General features: G+C 34.9%; 1 long non-coding RNA gene across 2 annotated transcripts in view; it reads right to left on the bottom strand.

Annotated features, from left to right (window-relative positions):
- The window catches only part of LOC110255714 (uncharacterized), a 754,959-nt gene that overhangs the window by 696,247 nt on the left and 42,569 nt on the right, over positions 1-16,143 (bottom strand). For both annotated transcript variants that reach the window (XR_014818117.1, XR_002336416.2), the window contains exon 2: positions 2,109-2,152. This is a non-coding gene — a long non-coding RNA (uncharacterized LOC110255714). The remainder of the gene's footprint in view (positions 1-2,108; positions 2,153-16,143) is intronic.

Below are 16,143 nucleotides of genomic sequence, written 5' to 3'. Positions count from 1 at the left end.
GTGGAAGTCTGTTGTAATGCATGGAACACTGTGTTTGGTATTAGAAACCTGGGTTCTAGTCACATAATCTCTTTGAACTCTTTTTTCTCTCATATAAAGTAAGGAGATGGGAGCTTTCTACATTCATATCTCTTTTGACTGTAAAACCTGTAAGAGTCAAGACAGCAAAGCACCTAATTATATTTTGTGGTCTCCAAAGAATTTTCATATATGAGAGTTATAACCTCTTTCTCTAATTGTGAGGTAACTTACTTCTCATTATTTCATAAACGCAACAGATATTTGATAGGCACTTAAAATGTGAAAGGCATTATGTTAGATACTAAGAATCATGTCACTGTACTTTGAAATCATGTCAAACCAAATTATATTTATAATACAACTGATATTCTTATTTCTTTTAGTTCCACACCAGGACCTCCTTTATCTTTATGGAGGGTTTATGGAAAACCTGATATATAATCTTGAAAATATGGTGCTTTTTTTCTGAGTCAACCATGGGATTCTTGCCCATTCAGCTTCCCTGTTGTTCTTATGGCTGTTTTTGAATCTTTTCTGGGAATCTCAAAAATTCTTGAAATATAGTTTGAAAACCACAGTTGCAGTTCTATTCATTGGTTTTACAAATAAGGAATCTGTGAGCCCAAATGGCTATGTAATTTCACCATAGAAAAGAAACCAGGGTAAGTTGTGTGTTCTCTTCACTGATTATGTTTTTTTCTTTTTAGGGCCACACCTGTGGCATGTGGAAGTTCCCAGGGTAGGGGCTGAATCAGAGCTACAGCTGCCAGCCTACACCACAACCACAGCAATACCAGATTTGAGCTGCATCTCCGACCTACACTGCAACTTGTGGCAAAGGCAGATCCATTACCCACTGAGAGAGGCCAGGGAATGAACTCGCATCCCCGTAGATACTAGTCAGGTTCTTAACCCTCTGAGTTGGGTGAGAACTCAGAGGGAACCCCCTCTTCATTGATTTTTTTAATCCTACACACAGTCTACTAAATTATACCACCCTCTGGATTATCTTATATCTCAAGTTTTTGACAATAAAATAAATTTTTAATATACATTCCTTTAAATAGTTGATATTTTGTGGGATATATATTTTTCAAAATCATGAAAGAAATGAGGTGAGTTAAATTCTATTTATAAAATAGATTTGCAAACTATGAATCTGTTATGCTTTAGTGTTACACCTAAAAGATAAGGAAACCTTTGAAAACAGTCACATCAGCCCATTGCAGGTAACTACATATAGAGTTGAAAATGGAATGAATACATAAGAGAACTTTAATACAAATAATTTTCAACCCCACTTTCATTGACCATACAGCCAATTATCCTTGGGACTTGTTCAGAACTGAAGAAACGCAATTCTATCACTAGAACAGAAGCCCAGCCACAAGCCCAGTCTCAGCCATTCTTCCCACTTGTTACACATTTTCTCCCAAACGATATTCTAAGGGCTCACATACAATATACAGAAAAGATATACTACAATAGTTATTTTGAGATGCTTATTTAAATTTATATCTAACATTTTAAATTTGAGAGAAACCAAGTCATTGAAATTTTCACCACGCTCATCTGGAACAGAGAGAGCTAAAACAGTAGTTGAGCTGAGGAAAAGTGTAAGTTTCAGCTTCCAACAAGCATTTAAGTTCTGCTCAAAAGAGCCTGGGAAAGAAGTCTTTTCCCTTTTTTTCTTTTCTTTCTTTCTTTCTTTTTTTTTTTTTTTTTGGCTGCACTTGTGGCATGCGGAAGATCCAAGGCCAGGGATCAACCCCACACCACAACAGCAACCCAAGCCACTACAGGTGACAATGGCAGATCCTTAACCCAAAGGGCCATAAGCGACCTCCAAGAAATCTTTTTCTAAAGAAAAAAAAGAAAAAATATTGAAATCAAGTGCTTTTTCTCTCTTCCTTTTCTTTAAAAACAAAGCAAAAACATTTAAAACAAAACAAACCCACTTAAAAATATAAAGTATGACATGTGAACAGAAAATGGAATAAAACATGAAGCTGCAGCTCAATGACTTATCACAAAGTAAACATTCATGTAATCACCACCAAGATTGAGAACTAGAAATCTGTCAGTACCTTGAGAAGCTTTGCTGTTGTCTCCTCCCCATCTGTATGTCCTTCTGTGAATAAAAGTAACCACTATCACATATTTATGAATTTTATGGTAGCTCTATCATTGCTTTCCCCCCACCCAAGTAAGTCTTCAGTTTTACTACCTAAACATTTCTCTCTTCACACTACGGTTTAGTGTATATGTATGTGTATCTACTATATACAGAGTTGAAAAAGTAATATGTAATACACACACACATACATATAACTATATAAATGGAATCATTCAGTATATTGCATTTTCTCTTTCTCTACTTAATATTATGCTGGATGCATAATACTAACCACTTTGTTGGATGCAGATACAGCTCATTTATTTTTCACATTTCTCTATTCTTAAACTGTTGAATTAAGCATAATATATCAGGCTGGACATTATGAACAGGGCGTTGGTCATTATGGACAGTGGTCTCATAAACACTTTTTTGGGAACATGCCAATGTATTTCAACTATGCATGTAGCTGGAATGGAATTAATGAGTCTTAGCAAAAGTGTGTTCTGATATACGGAGATAATGCCAAAGAATTTTTCAGAATTGATACACAGTTATACACGTTCTGGCCAACATTTAACATTGCTAATCTTTTACATTTATAGTTATGTCCTGCTACATTTAGTTATATCTCACTGTGGATTAAATTTGCCATTATGTAATGCCTAAAGGATGTGGGCTCAACATTTTTCAACACTAACAAATTCTTAAAGAAAGTATATGATCATCTCAACAGATATAATCACTCATCATTCATGTATGGCTCATAATAAAGACACTTAGCAAGCAAAGGCTAGAGGATAATGCTTTGATCTGATAAAGAGTAAGCATAATTTATGAAATGTTGAAAACTTTCCCTTTTGTGAACATAACAAGTTCTACCCAGGATCATCATTTCAATTGAATACCATACTAAAGGTTGAATAGCATATCAAAGGTACTAGCAAATGAAATAATGTAAGAAAATAAATGTCATGAGAATAATGAAAACTGTAAAGCAAGCATTAGTCATGGATGATAAAATTGTGAATGTAATAACTCCAAAATCTACAAAATGATTTTTTTTTTTTGTCTTTTTGCTATTTCTTGTGTCGCTCCCACGGCATATGGAGGCTCCCAGGCTAGGGGTCGAATCAGAGGTGTAGCCACCGGCCTACGCCAGAGCCACAGCAACACGGGATCCGAGCCAGGTTTGCAACCTACACCACAGCTCATGGCAACGCCGGATCGTTAACCCAGTGAGCAAGGGCAGGGACCAAACCTGCAACCTCATGGTTCCTAGTCGGATTCGTTAACCCCTGCGCCATGACGGGAACTCCCTACAAAATGATTTTAAGGATGTTTTGCAAGGAAGTTCTACAAGCAAAGCCAAAATAAAATAAACCAATGAGTGTTTCAAAAGAAAACAAATTCCACATAAAATTTAAACAAAAGTTAAAGTACATCATTAAAATATTAATATAATGAGCTAGCTGAGAGGGAGGGGTAAATAGAGCACAGAGGATTTTTAAACTAGTAAAACTGTTCTGTATGATACTGTAACAGTGGATACATTATACATTAGTCCAAATTCAGAATGCACACCACCAAGAGTGAATCCTAATACACACTGTGGACTTTGCTGATAATGATGTCAGTGTGCATTCACCCACTGTAAAAAATTTACCACTCTGGCAGGGCAAGCTGACAGTGGGGGAGATGACGGGGAAGGAAGGTCAGCAGAAGGTATGTGGAAACTTTCTGTTTTCTGTTCAATTTTGCTATTTTTCTACAACTGCTCTGCAAACAAAAGTCTGCTTTTAAAAACATTAACATAAATACAAAACATCCAGAAATATTTACAAAATATTAATTATAATTTTTTAGAAACCTAAATAAATAAATAAAAAACATTATTTTTATTAATTGTAAGACTGGAAGGCCCATGACAGATAAATGAGACTCCTACTAATATTAACCTGTAATTTCACAAATTCTTAATTTAATATTGGGAATTAGGATTAGTAATTAGGATTGGGTTGGCAAAAACAAGATGATTATATTTGCATATTAAATAGTTGTTTCCAATTATTATGCAATATTTACTAAGCACACGTTGGACTCATAAAACATTTTTTACCTTTTTGTCCAGTTTTACTGAAATATAATTGATGTGCTGCACTGCATAAGTTTAAGGTGTAAGCATAATGATTTGACTCATATATGTCATGAAACAATTACCACAATAAGTGAAATGAACATGCATTAGCTCCTAAGATATGAAATAAAAGAAAAAAATTAAGAATTCCTTATAAGGTAAGTCTTAGGATTTACTTTCTGGTCTTTTCTAAAGCATTTTAAACAAATGTAAATAAATCTCTATTTGAACATACACATAGAAAACCTGACTGCTTTTTATGGTATACCATGAGGCATTAGGTTTCTTAAGTGAAGTATTTTATGCTGGAATGTGGGACTAAATTAGAAGTTTCACTCTGAGGATAAGAAAAACGTAACAATTTTCACTGAAGATCAGCCATTTTCTTTAAAGACATGTCAGTTATTTTCTTTTTTTATGCACATCCTTTTATTTATTTATTACATTTTATAGTTGTACAACAATTATCACAACCCAACCTTTTTTTCTTTTTTACAGCTACACCTGTGGCATATGAACGTTCCCAGGTCAGAGGTCAAATCGAGAGTTGTAGCTGTGTGCTACACCACAACCACAGCAACACCAGATCTGAGCCACATCTGTGACCTATTCTGCAGCTTGCAACAATCCCTAACCCACTGAGGCCAGGGACCAAACCCGCATCCTCACAGAGGCATCAAGTCCTTAACCTACTGAGCCACAATGGAAACTCCAAGACATAATCAGTTTTTGAAGAGGTTCTTGGATTGTCAGAGGAAAAGCACTATACAAATTAAAATAAAAGTGGCACTGAAATTTTCATTCACATTGAGTATTTAATTTTAACTCTAAAATTATTGCATGTTTTTTGGATACAGGTGACCTTTTAAAAGAATCAGTATCAGGCTTATATCAAGCCCTCAATATTGTGGTATCACTTTCGGCAGAGAAAAAAAATCATGTGTTGGAAAACTAAAGAAATAACCATTCTCATTCTTTGCTTCCTTAAACTTCTACCCCTAAGGCAAAGTGCCAGCCACATTTTTAGTTCAGAGATAGTAATAATTCACAGAATTTCCATGTACTCTTTTAACGGAAGATTGATAGTAATATTCCTATCAAAATGTCTTGACCAGCTCTGGCTAAACTATTCAACACTGTTTTGGTTTTTGTAGTCAACTTCCCAAAGAACTCCAGGAACATGTCATAATTTCAAAGGTTACCTTTAGGCCTACAGCACTTCTAAGTTAAGTTGGCCAGTGTGCCAGCACAAAGACCTGGTGATCTGATTTAAGACTGGAATGTCAGCTTTAAATATAGGTTGATATATGTATATATATATTTTTCTGTTTGAATCAAGCACTTAATGTTTCACACATGCCAAAGTGTGAGACACTTAATTATTCCAAATATCAAATTATTATGTCTATAAGTCTGATTTATTATGTTTTCTAGATTTTTATGATGCTTATCAGCAGAACTCCATTATGTCTGACTGAGTCTCTGATGTCAAGAAGCCGTTCTTATTAAAATATTTAACATAAAAATGAGCTCACAAATCATTCAAATGGTTTTGCTAAGCAGGAAAAAGAGTGAGCTATAAAATATTGTTTAGAACACAATTAAAATTATTACGAAAATTTTAAAAAAGCTCTTCAAGCACCATACAGAGAACTGCTTTTGATGAAAGCAATATTCTCCTGCTCCTTAGTGTCACATTTTGACCTAATTTTTCTCTCTTTTTCGCCACCAGTGCTTAGAAAACTGGTCCACTGGATTGAAGACTATACATGGTCAGTTTTAGAGTATATGGTAATTCCAAGCAACTATCATATGTGACTGCTGGCTCAAGTACCCACAAGCAAAATAAATAAATATTCTCACCAACCTGCTGGTTTTCATAGAAGCTTTAGTTGATGGGGGAAGTGAGCATTCCCAGGATGGGAAAGCTTCAGAATGAACCTCTTCATTTTTATTTCCCTTTTCATATTTTCTGAGATGACCCACCACTATCATGCTAATAGTAGGTTTCACAATGAGAATAAGAAAAATACTGATGCATTTATGAGGATGCAGAAAGAATTGAAAAAATTATATTCTGAATTAGAATGCTATTTGTACACTTCTCTGCAAATGAATGTATACATAAAAAAGAAAAACAGCTTAGCATCTCCTGTAACTTTTTAATACAAACACTTATCTATTGTTTTTATTAGTGTGATTCGTATCAGAGAGTCTTGGCTGAGGGCCTAGGTAGATACTTGGCTCACAGTGGCTTTTATGTTAACAAATGGGCTTTTATGTTAACAAACTTTCACTGAAGAAGAGTGAAAATTCATAAGTGGACAATACGGAAAATCAGCTGCTCCTTTACCACAACAGAAATAGGGGCTGTTTGAAAAGAGAATGTTTTATGATTGAAAAAATATCCTGAAAAGACACAAGGGAAATTTTCTTGGATGTTCACATTTTAAATGCTCTACAAAAATATTTCTAGCTTCACTGTATCAAATACACAAAAGATCCTGAATTCCTTTATTGGGATAACAAGGTACCACTCTTTCAGGGCCTCTAACTCTTTATATCTGCTCAAAATATGGGATGAGCTACATCTCAAATTTTCAAATATAATGTGATAATTCTAAAAAAAATAATTGATTGAGAATGCAAATCTCAAATAATATACCTCACTCACCAACCACAGAACTATTGATGTCAGTGGCACACGCAATGTCTTGTGAACTATTCAAACTTTAAAAGCAAGGTAAACGCTCTTTGTAGGATTATACCTGTGTTTTGACCTAGCTTTACATATGAACTATCAGGATTTTGAAATGGAAATTTTGATATTAAAATGATAGTGTCATTCATATTATACAATTTTTACAAGAGAGGCTTTTGGAGCAGGAGTTCGTAGAAATGACAATGCAGTCATGCTCAGGAACTGAAATAAAACTCTTCTGGACCATTAAATCTAGGATTTAGCACATATACCACTTGGAAGGTTTTCAAATGATTCAAATGAGTATGAACAGGACTTTTTAGCAGAACATACCAAGCTACATGTTTTTCAATGTTAAAACATAAATGTCAGCATAAATGTCAAGGTGTGGTTTTCTGATTTCATGTGTTTTCAAGGAAAAATAATTTAAACAGATTTGTGGTCAGCAAATTATTTCCATTTATGAAATGTACAGAACAGAGAGTTTTCTGGTGGCTTAGTAGTTAAGGATCTGCCATTGTCACTGCTGTGGTTTGATCCCTGACCTGGGGAATTTCACATGCTCTGGGCATGGCCCCAAAAAAGTACAGAATATTTTATTCATATTTAATTTTATCCTAGGGAAATATATATTTGCCAGAATTTCCCCAAAATTATGAAAATGTATTGCCATTTGTGATAATAAATAGGTAATGGGAAAATGTCAATGGAAAAATCAAAAGCTCGTGTAGTTGACATAATTTTAGACCATGAAATATCCTGGTGGGTCTTCTTCCATGTGTAAAGCTAAGTGGTTGAGTCTGGCATACAGATAGATAACACATTTCCAGATTATTTGGGAGGGAAGATGGATAAGTATCAATTGATGCAAGGATAAGCTAGCTTTTTAAATCTATATTCTGTTAGATGCTATCTAAATCTCCAGATGTCCCAATAGTTTCATTATCTTTGCATAAATATCCCATCTTGGTTTCATTAACTGATGTTTTGAGAAATGACTGTTTTTATAGAGTAACTCTGTATTATTTGAAATTTAGTTAATACCCTTTCCACATATTTATTTTACAAATATGACAGTGCAAATTAGTACTGGGTACTACTGAGTTTTTTTACCGACATTCATGCCTATTCTCTTCCTCCTTTGCAACGGAATCTCTGAAGTCATCTGTTTGACTGACTGCTATTGACCTAACACAGTGACCACATTACCCTTAGACGTGACGGTTTTACTATGGAAACATGCCCTCTCAGGCAGCAAGTCATGGGGGCAAGTGTGGGGCTGTCTTTGGGAAAGGTATTAAGAGAGACTTTTAAGGAATTAAGAAGACTCCGTTCTTCTGCTGGGTATTACCATCACCGCATGTGCCACCTAGAACTTTGCAGCAATCTTTCAAATAGGAGGAGAATCCCAAAAGACAACTTGATCACAGAAGATTGTAAAATAAAAGAATTTCAGTTCTTGGTGATGTCAGCAAGCAACTGAATGAACTAACCTTGTAGGTACTCTTCCTTAAGTCTTCCGATTGTTTAAGCAAGTTAAGTCTAGAATTACTTTTATGTGACTGTAACCTACTTAGGTAATAGACAGCAATGTGAGAAACTTAGCATTTGACCACTATCAAAAATACTACTTCTGTTTAGTTGTCCTCTTTGTACATTAGAGATAAATAATTTGAAGCATATTGCTTACAAGGGATGTGGCTTTTAAATGGTTATGGTGTTAAAATCGCTGTTGTCCCTTTTGTATATTTTTTATCACACCTAAAATAACCCAGTTTTTCTGAGGCTAGTGTTTCTTAGAAAAATACAGATATTGTAGATTTAGAATGGTGTTTCTATGTTAAGAGAGACCTATGATATAGTGTAGCAAAAATTACTGACCCAAGAAGTAATGCAAAATGCTTTTTTTTTCGTATAAAGTATACAGACAATACAGTACTTTCTAAAAGGCAGAATAGGAGCCGGTAGACTCATTTCTCTAGAGGTTCACTAGGTGATATATTTCAAAACGATGATTATATACATACTATATGTACTATACATACTATTTGTAAAGGTAAAGCATCCTAGAAAATGCTAGAATATTTAGATTTTAAAATTGCCTGTGTGAGAGTTTCCATCATGGCTCAGCAGGTTAAGAACCCGACATAGTGTCTGTGAGGATGTGGGTTCGATCCCTGGCCTTGCTCAGTGAGTTAAGTGTTGTTGCAAGCTGCAGCCTAGGTCACAGATGTGGCTTGGATCCAGTGTTGCTATGGCTGTGGTGTAGGCTGGCAGCTGCAGCTCCAAATCAACCCCTAGCCTGGGAACTTCCATACAAAACACGTGCAGCTATAAAAAGAAAAAAAAAAATGAATGAATAAAATAATATTGCCTATGTGACTAAAGATGCCTTGATAGAGGCGAAAGAAAGCTACTGCTTAGAAGAACAGAGTGAAAACATTTTCTATTGCAAAATGTAGTTAACAGATAGGAACTAATCATTTCTTTAGGTGTAAATTCCACTCAAAGGATTATTTTATTAACCAACTCTTTTTTATTGAAGTATAATTGACTTACATTATATTAGTTTCATCTGCACAACATAATTATTCAGTATTTTTATACATCACAAAATAACTGCCACCCTAAGTCTAGTCATCATGTGAGGTTAACTTAGCCGCCTTTTTTTTTTTTTTTTTTTGCCTTTTTGCTATTTCTTTGGGCTGCTCCCACGGCATATGGAGGTTCCCAGGCTAGGGGTCGAATCGGAGCTGTAGCCACCGGCCCACGCCAGAGCCACAGCAACGTGGGATCCGAGCCGCGTCTGCGACCTACACCACAGCTCATGGCAACACCGGATCGGATCATTAACCCACTGAGCAAGGGCAGGGACCAAACCCGCAACCTCATGGTTCCTAGTCGGATTTGTTAACCCCGGCGCGACGACGGGAACTCCTAATTTAGCGGTTTTAATAGATTAAGGCAGTTACTTTTCTGGACATTCAAGAGACTGTTAAATGCCTTTAATCACAATATAATGGTGACAATTAAATGATGGCACATTCCAGGCAATGCAACATGTGCTTGCATTCGTGATACTTAATTTTTTAAAAATCAATGAAGAAACGTCATAATAATGAGAATTTAAATTTCTAATCTACATTTATAACTTCTCGCATATTTTCTGTACCAGTGCATTTTGCAGGTTTAATGATGCTTTATAAAAGAAAAAAGAAAAAGAAAACACACATTCAAACAGGTCCTTGATTCTAATGGTTTAAGACACACAATTATAACAAAATACATTTTTACTTATTTTTGGTTTGTGCATTACCTCTAGGTACATTCCATCCTTCCCCCCATTCCCCCAGCCATACTCTTTCTTTCTTGAATGTCACCAAAAGAGGTGGCTCTATTATTACTTTCATTTTCTCGGAACGACCCACAGAACCTATTTTCTTGTACTTAATTTGATACAAATGTTATTTTGTTATTCAAAGATGTCAAAATATATAGAAAACACACACACACAAAACCATAAATATTACAACATCTTGACATGGCTACACATTTGGGAAATATGTTTGTATGTAGTCGTTTGAATTCAAACATGTCCTTCATTTAAATGACATCCTTGCATTAAATTATGACTAAAATCTAAAACACCTAAAAATTCTCAGGCATGAGCCCAGGTAATTTAGCTGCTGTGCTTAAATCAAGTCACTCCCACACAGCATGTTAGGAAGTAGTTACACTGCTTAGGGTACTTTGACTTGAAAGATTTTACTCCTATGTCAAGCCCAATTGATTCTGTCCTAATTTTGTTTAAGGCAGATTGCAGAGATTGCCACTATGTCAATCAAAGCTGACTGGATTTTTCCTTCTTTTAAAATAACTGGACATGTTTTAATAGAATCTTTAGATAATACAGATCCTAAATAAAGTTATTTTGTAAACTTATGTTGCCTGCAAACAACTGAGAAATTATTCCTTCTCTTACATATCTATTGAGCACTTTATAAGATCTGATCTCTGGTCCAAGATTCTGGCCCCAGACTGGGGCTGGATATACGCATGCAAGCAATTGATATCATAAAATATGGACTGTATGGCGTGGTGGTTAAAAGTAATGTTTTGATGTTTTCGGTTTTGGATTGAATCAGAGTTTGACATTTACGGAGTAAACTTGGTCAGCTGATTAATTTATTTTTTAACCTTTTTTTGTACTTAATAAGATTTGGGGTGTAAAATGGTTAACAAGGTATCTACAAAGAGTAGGCAGTAATATTATTATCAGGCCTCTCACTCAGGCATAGACCAGTAACAATGGAAAAGGGAAGGGCATGGATTTCCCCAGGCTGGACAACAGCTGTGGATGGAATCAGGGAAGACTTTCCAGGGAAGAGTGAAACTTTGGAATAGCTCCTTGGCTTTGCAACCTGAATAACTGTAGAATCTGCTCATTGCTCTGCTAACTAATATAACATTTTTGTTACAGACAAAACATCAGGAGCTTTACTTACACATCAGTTATCTTTGTGGAAACATGAATGGAAGTTTGGCCATTACTGGGGTTTGGAGGCATTTCACTTATCCAGGTTATTTCCATGCTCTTTTATATTTCCTAATAATCATGCATGATTCCACACTTAGTTTAGAAAATGCATATAGGAATGTATAAACTGAGAGTAATTTTCTGAAATGAGGTGGCCTTCAACATCTTTTTAGTTAGGCAAAGGCTTCCAGACATATTTTAAAGAACATGAAATTTATGTCCTATATGATTTGGCTAGATTTATGATTATGTGTAATTTTTGTCAATGCAACTTACGTAGCAATAACTTTTTTATGTAACTATTACTATCCAAATATGACTGATTTTTTTTTAAACTTCAGATAAAGGGTACTGTACACATCATAATCACCACAGTTTACATTATGGTTCACTCCTGGTATTACATATTGTATGAGACTGGACATATTTATAATGACATAATTTAGATCTTATTTTTTAAATAGTCATTCACTGCCACAAATTTCCCTTTACACATTATTTTCACTGTATCCCACACATTTTGGTAAGTTGTATTTTCATTTTTTTTTTAATTCAAACATTTTAAAGTTTCTTTGGAGATTTTTTTCATTTACCTATGTGTTATTTAGAAGTATACAGTTTAATATCCTAGAATTTTGAGTTTTCTAGCTTCCTTTCTGTTCCTGACTTCTTGTTTAATTACATTGTGGTCTGAGGGTAGACACTGCAGAATTTCTCTCCTTTTATATTTGCGGAGGTGTGTTTTATGGCTCAGAATGTGGTCTATCTTGATGAATGTTCCACATAAGCTTGAGAAGAATATGTAATCAAGTGCTGTTGGATGAATTAGTCTATAGATGCCAATTATATCCAGTTGATTGATAGAGTTGCTGAAGGTAGATCTTAAGATTTCTCATCAAAAGGGAAAAAAAAAACATTTTTCTCTTTTTTTGTAGCTTTATGATAGGTTAGTAAAACTTCTTGTGATAATCATTTTATGAAGTAGGCAAATAAAATTATTTCACTGTCTTTAAGCTTAAACTGTATGTTTGTCAATTTTATCTCAGTAGAACTAGGAAAAAGAAAACACTGTCGTTGGTGATTAGTTTCTCATTATTCAAGAGGTTAATTTGATTAATGTTCACATTTTCTCTTTCTGTGTCACTCTGAGTTTCTGAGAATTATTGGTAAAGACAGAATGTATATGCAAAACATTTACTTTGGATGATATCGCTGAAATATAAAGGGGGGCGGATAGACGCCGATGAGGATATTTCTCAGAGTTCGGTACAGCTCTGGCATTTAGTTAAGAAGAGGAAGGAGAACAAATGGCAGATTGGGTAGAGTGAGACTGAAACACATGACCAATTCTGGGAAGCTTAGTCCACGTTAAAAAAGAGCACTGGAAGAGTGTGTGCCCATTGGAAGAGTCCCTCTTTGGACACGAGCAACGTGCTTCTGTATGCTGACCATGTTGGTCTTGACTAGGAGGGTGCTGAGGGAAGTGGGGTCTTGGCATAAATCCTGCAGTGGATCCAAAGAATCTGACGAATGTCATTCTTGAATTGGTGGATTTATACTTTTCATCAAATCGGAGGAATTTGTGGGATTATTTCTTCATTTTTTTCTCACTCTCCTTCCTTTAATCTTATTCCAGAACTTCAATTACACATGCATTTATGAATTCAACCACTTGATATTCTTTTAAAAAAGATTACTGAGATACTTTTTTTTTCAAGTTTATTTTCTTTATTTACTTCATCTTCCATAGTTTCTATTAGTCTTCTTAAGTTTACTAATTTTCTTTCTGAATTGCCTCTTGACCTTAATCTTCACCAGTGAACTTCTCATTTTAGACACTGTGCTTTTTATCCCGAGGATTTTATTTTTTCAAGTCTTGCATTTCATTCTTCACGACAATTACATATCCTTTAACTAACTGAACACAATACAATGTTTGTGTTAACATCTAGTCATGGTAATTCTATCATTTTTTTTTTTTTTTGAGGTTCTGTTTCTTTGGATGATTTTACTCATGGTTATGGATCATATTTCCCACTTTTTGACATGTATACTCATTTTTGATTGGGTGCTGTACATTTTAATGTAACACTGTGTTGTGTTTGAATATTGTTGTGATCTTTATAAAAAAAAATTCCTTTGTTTTGATAGGCTCACATACAATTTGGAGTTCCATTTGATAAATCTGAAACTTGAGCTTTTTTTGGCAAGTCTAAAACATTCTATTCTCTAGCAATAGTTGAGCCTTATTACTAAAGCACGGTTCTTTCAGGAGTCTCTACTGAACACTTTGATTAAATAAACAAAAATGCTTTTTACTCTGGTTGGTGGGAATATTAATGATTCCTACTTCTGAGTTAGTTCAGAGGAAATGTCAGAAGTTCTTGGCCCAGTGTGATAACATTTTACCCTACTGTTGTATTTTCAGTATTCCTCATGCTCAGGATAATGCTTAAAGGATTCTTGTTCTCTTTCTTTCCATACTTCCTCCTCTAAAGAATGTCATCTTTCAAACTTTAGCCCCCTCAGCCTCCATAAATTCTAGTCTCTGTGCCATCAACTCCTCATGACTGCTGAGCTCTACTGTCCTTCCCTGTACTTTGGTCCATGATGTGCCTCCAGCCAGAAGTCAGGATGGATTTTAAAGCTCAGCTTGATTGTCCCTTCTTTTAGAGACTCCAGACCTAGCCTCCCACAAATTCTGGAAAGGGATGTTTCATGTACTTTCTTCAGGTTTCTAGCTTTATAATATGAGAGTTTAAAGCTTCTTTTTGTAATCTTATGATGGTCAGAAAAGGAATGCTGGCAATTTTTTTAAAAAAGACAAATACTGAATCAAATTAAATATCCATAGAGAGAATGGTTTTAAACCACTGTGGCCCAGTCAGACTATGGAATTACAGACTTAACGATAAAATGAAGCTCAAATATATGTGTATCTTTGTTCCCAAGATATTTTAAGTGAAAAAAAGCAGTTAGTGATATAAAAATATACTATATTCACAAGTGTGGGGGGTATGTGTGTGCAGTATATATATAATACTGGAAAGGAGATACAAAATTGTTGTGAGTGCTGCAATTGGGTAAAAATTATATAGATGGTGGTAAAAAAAAGAAATTTCTAAGTTTTGCATTATATACATTGATATTTCACAGTACAAGAATGTCTATATTTCTTGTGAAATTGAAAAAATAAAACAGATTACACATTCATTAGATTTAACCCTTGTTTGTTGTTGAAACCTAAGAAACCACTTGATATTGTGACAATTTGAAAGGCATGAATGTGACATTGTACAATAATCTGTAGCTCTTGATAATACTGTGTAATCCCTAAGACTTAGCTAAGTTAAAACACAAATATTTATTTATTTATTTATTGCTTTTTAGGGCTGCACCCACAGCATATGGAAGTTTCTGGGCTAGGGGTTGAATCAGAGCTGGCACCACGGGCCTACACCAGAGCTACAGCAACACAGGATCTGAGCCATGTCTGCCACCTACTGATCATAGCAACACTGGATCCTTAACCCAGAGAGCAAGGTCAGGGATCAAACCTGCAACCTTATGGTTATTCGTTTCTGCTGTGCCACAATGGGAACTCCCATGAATAAATTTTTAAAGAGCATTTTCAATCATATCCTGTTTTCTTGCTTTATTTATTCCTAAATTATTGTGCTGCCCACCAAGGAACGGTTTAGCAGATATTAATGTTCATAATTAATTACTAAGTGCTATAAACATTGCCACAGGTTATGAATCGCTGAAGAATCATTTGTAATAAAAGCTTATCTTGTCACCATAGGTTCATTACCTTTAAATCATGTAACCTAAAAGTCTGATATTACATACTCATGGTTCTACTTACAGTAGTTATTTCTGTTTTACGAACTAGGCATGTAAATGTGTGGCAGGCAAATGAGCTTCAACTTTTTATAACTAAATGCTGCATTTGAAGAGGCATTTATGTTGAAGCGGTAAATTATTGCAGTGACGCTTTCACTGAACAGCCTGCTGGTGTTATGACGTAGTCTCACTAACCTATAACGTACCGCCTTCCCTCCATATATAACTAACATTAAAGGGAGGATAGCCCTTTCCAGATACTCAGCAATAAAAGGACATGTTCTGGTTGTCTTTTTATGAATTCCTCAATAACTCTGAACAATTTATGTGATTTTGCTCAATTTTTCAAAGTTTTTGTTTTTATCCCCAAAAATCATGCTGTTGAAAAAGCTTCAGGAAGAATATAGCTGGGAATATGACCCTTGGCTAAAACACATACAGCCATGATCATGGTCCTTGTAAAAGAGAGAGTCATTCTACTACCATCTAAAAGAAAACCCAAAATAGTGAGAGGAGGCTAAAAACACCTCTATATACATGCATTCTTTCATGTCTTAAAAACAGTGAAGATTCACTGAACATTTACAACATGGCAGTTTGTAAGGGAAGCCTTTTGAGAGTATAAACATAATAACATTCACTTGTTTAGCTCTAAGAGTTTATAATCCAAGGGTGGGAGGATATAAATACACATCATGGAACTACAATAGAGTATTAAGTTGAATACAAACATGAAATGTGTCACACAAATGCAGAGAAGGGAAAGTCAAGTCTACTTAAATGAA

This window comes from Sus scrofa, chromosome 10, assembly GCF_054392235.1.
Source record: "Sus scrofa isolate SSC_HxYL_T2T_F1_AM1 chromosome 10, Sscrofa_HxYL_maternal_Yorkshire_Landrace_v2.0, whole genome shotgun sequence".
NCBI classification, from domain to species: domain Eukaryota; kingdom Metazoa; phylum Chordata; class Mammalia; order Artiodactyla; family Suidae; genus Sus; species Sus scrofa.
The sequence above is the reverse complement of the archived record's forward strand: the minus strand, read 5'-3'. Positions and strand labels throughout refer to the sequence as shown.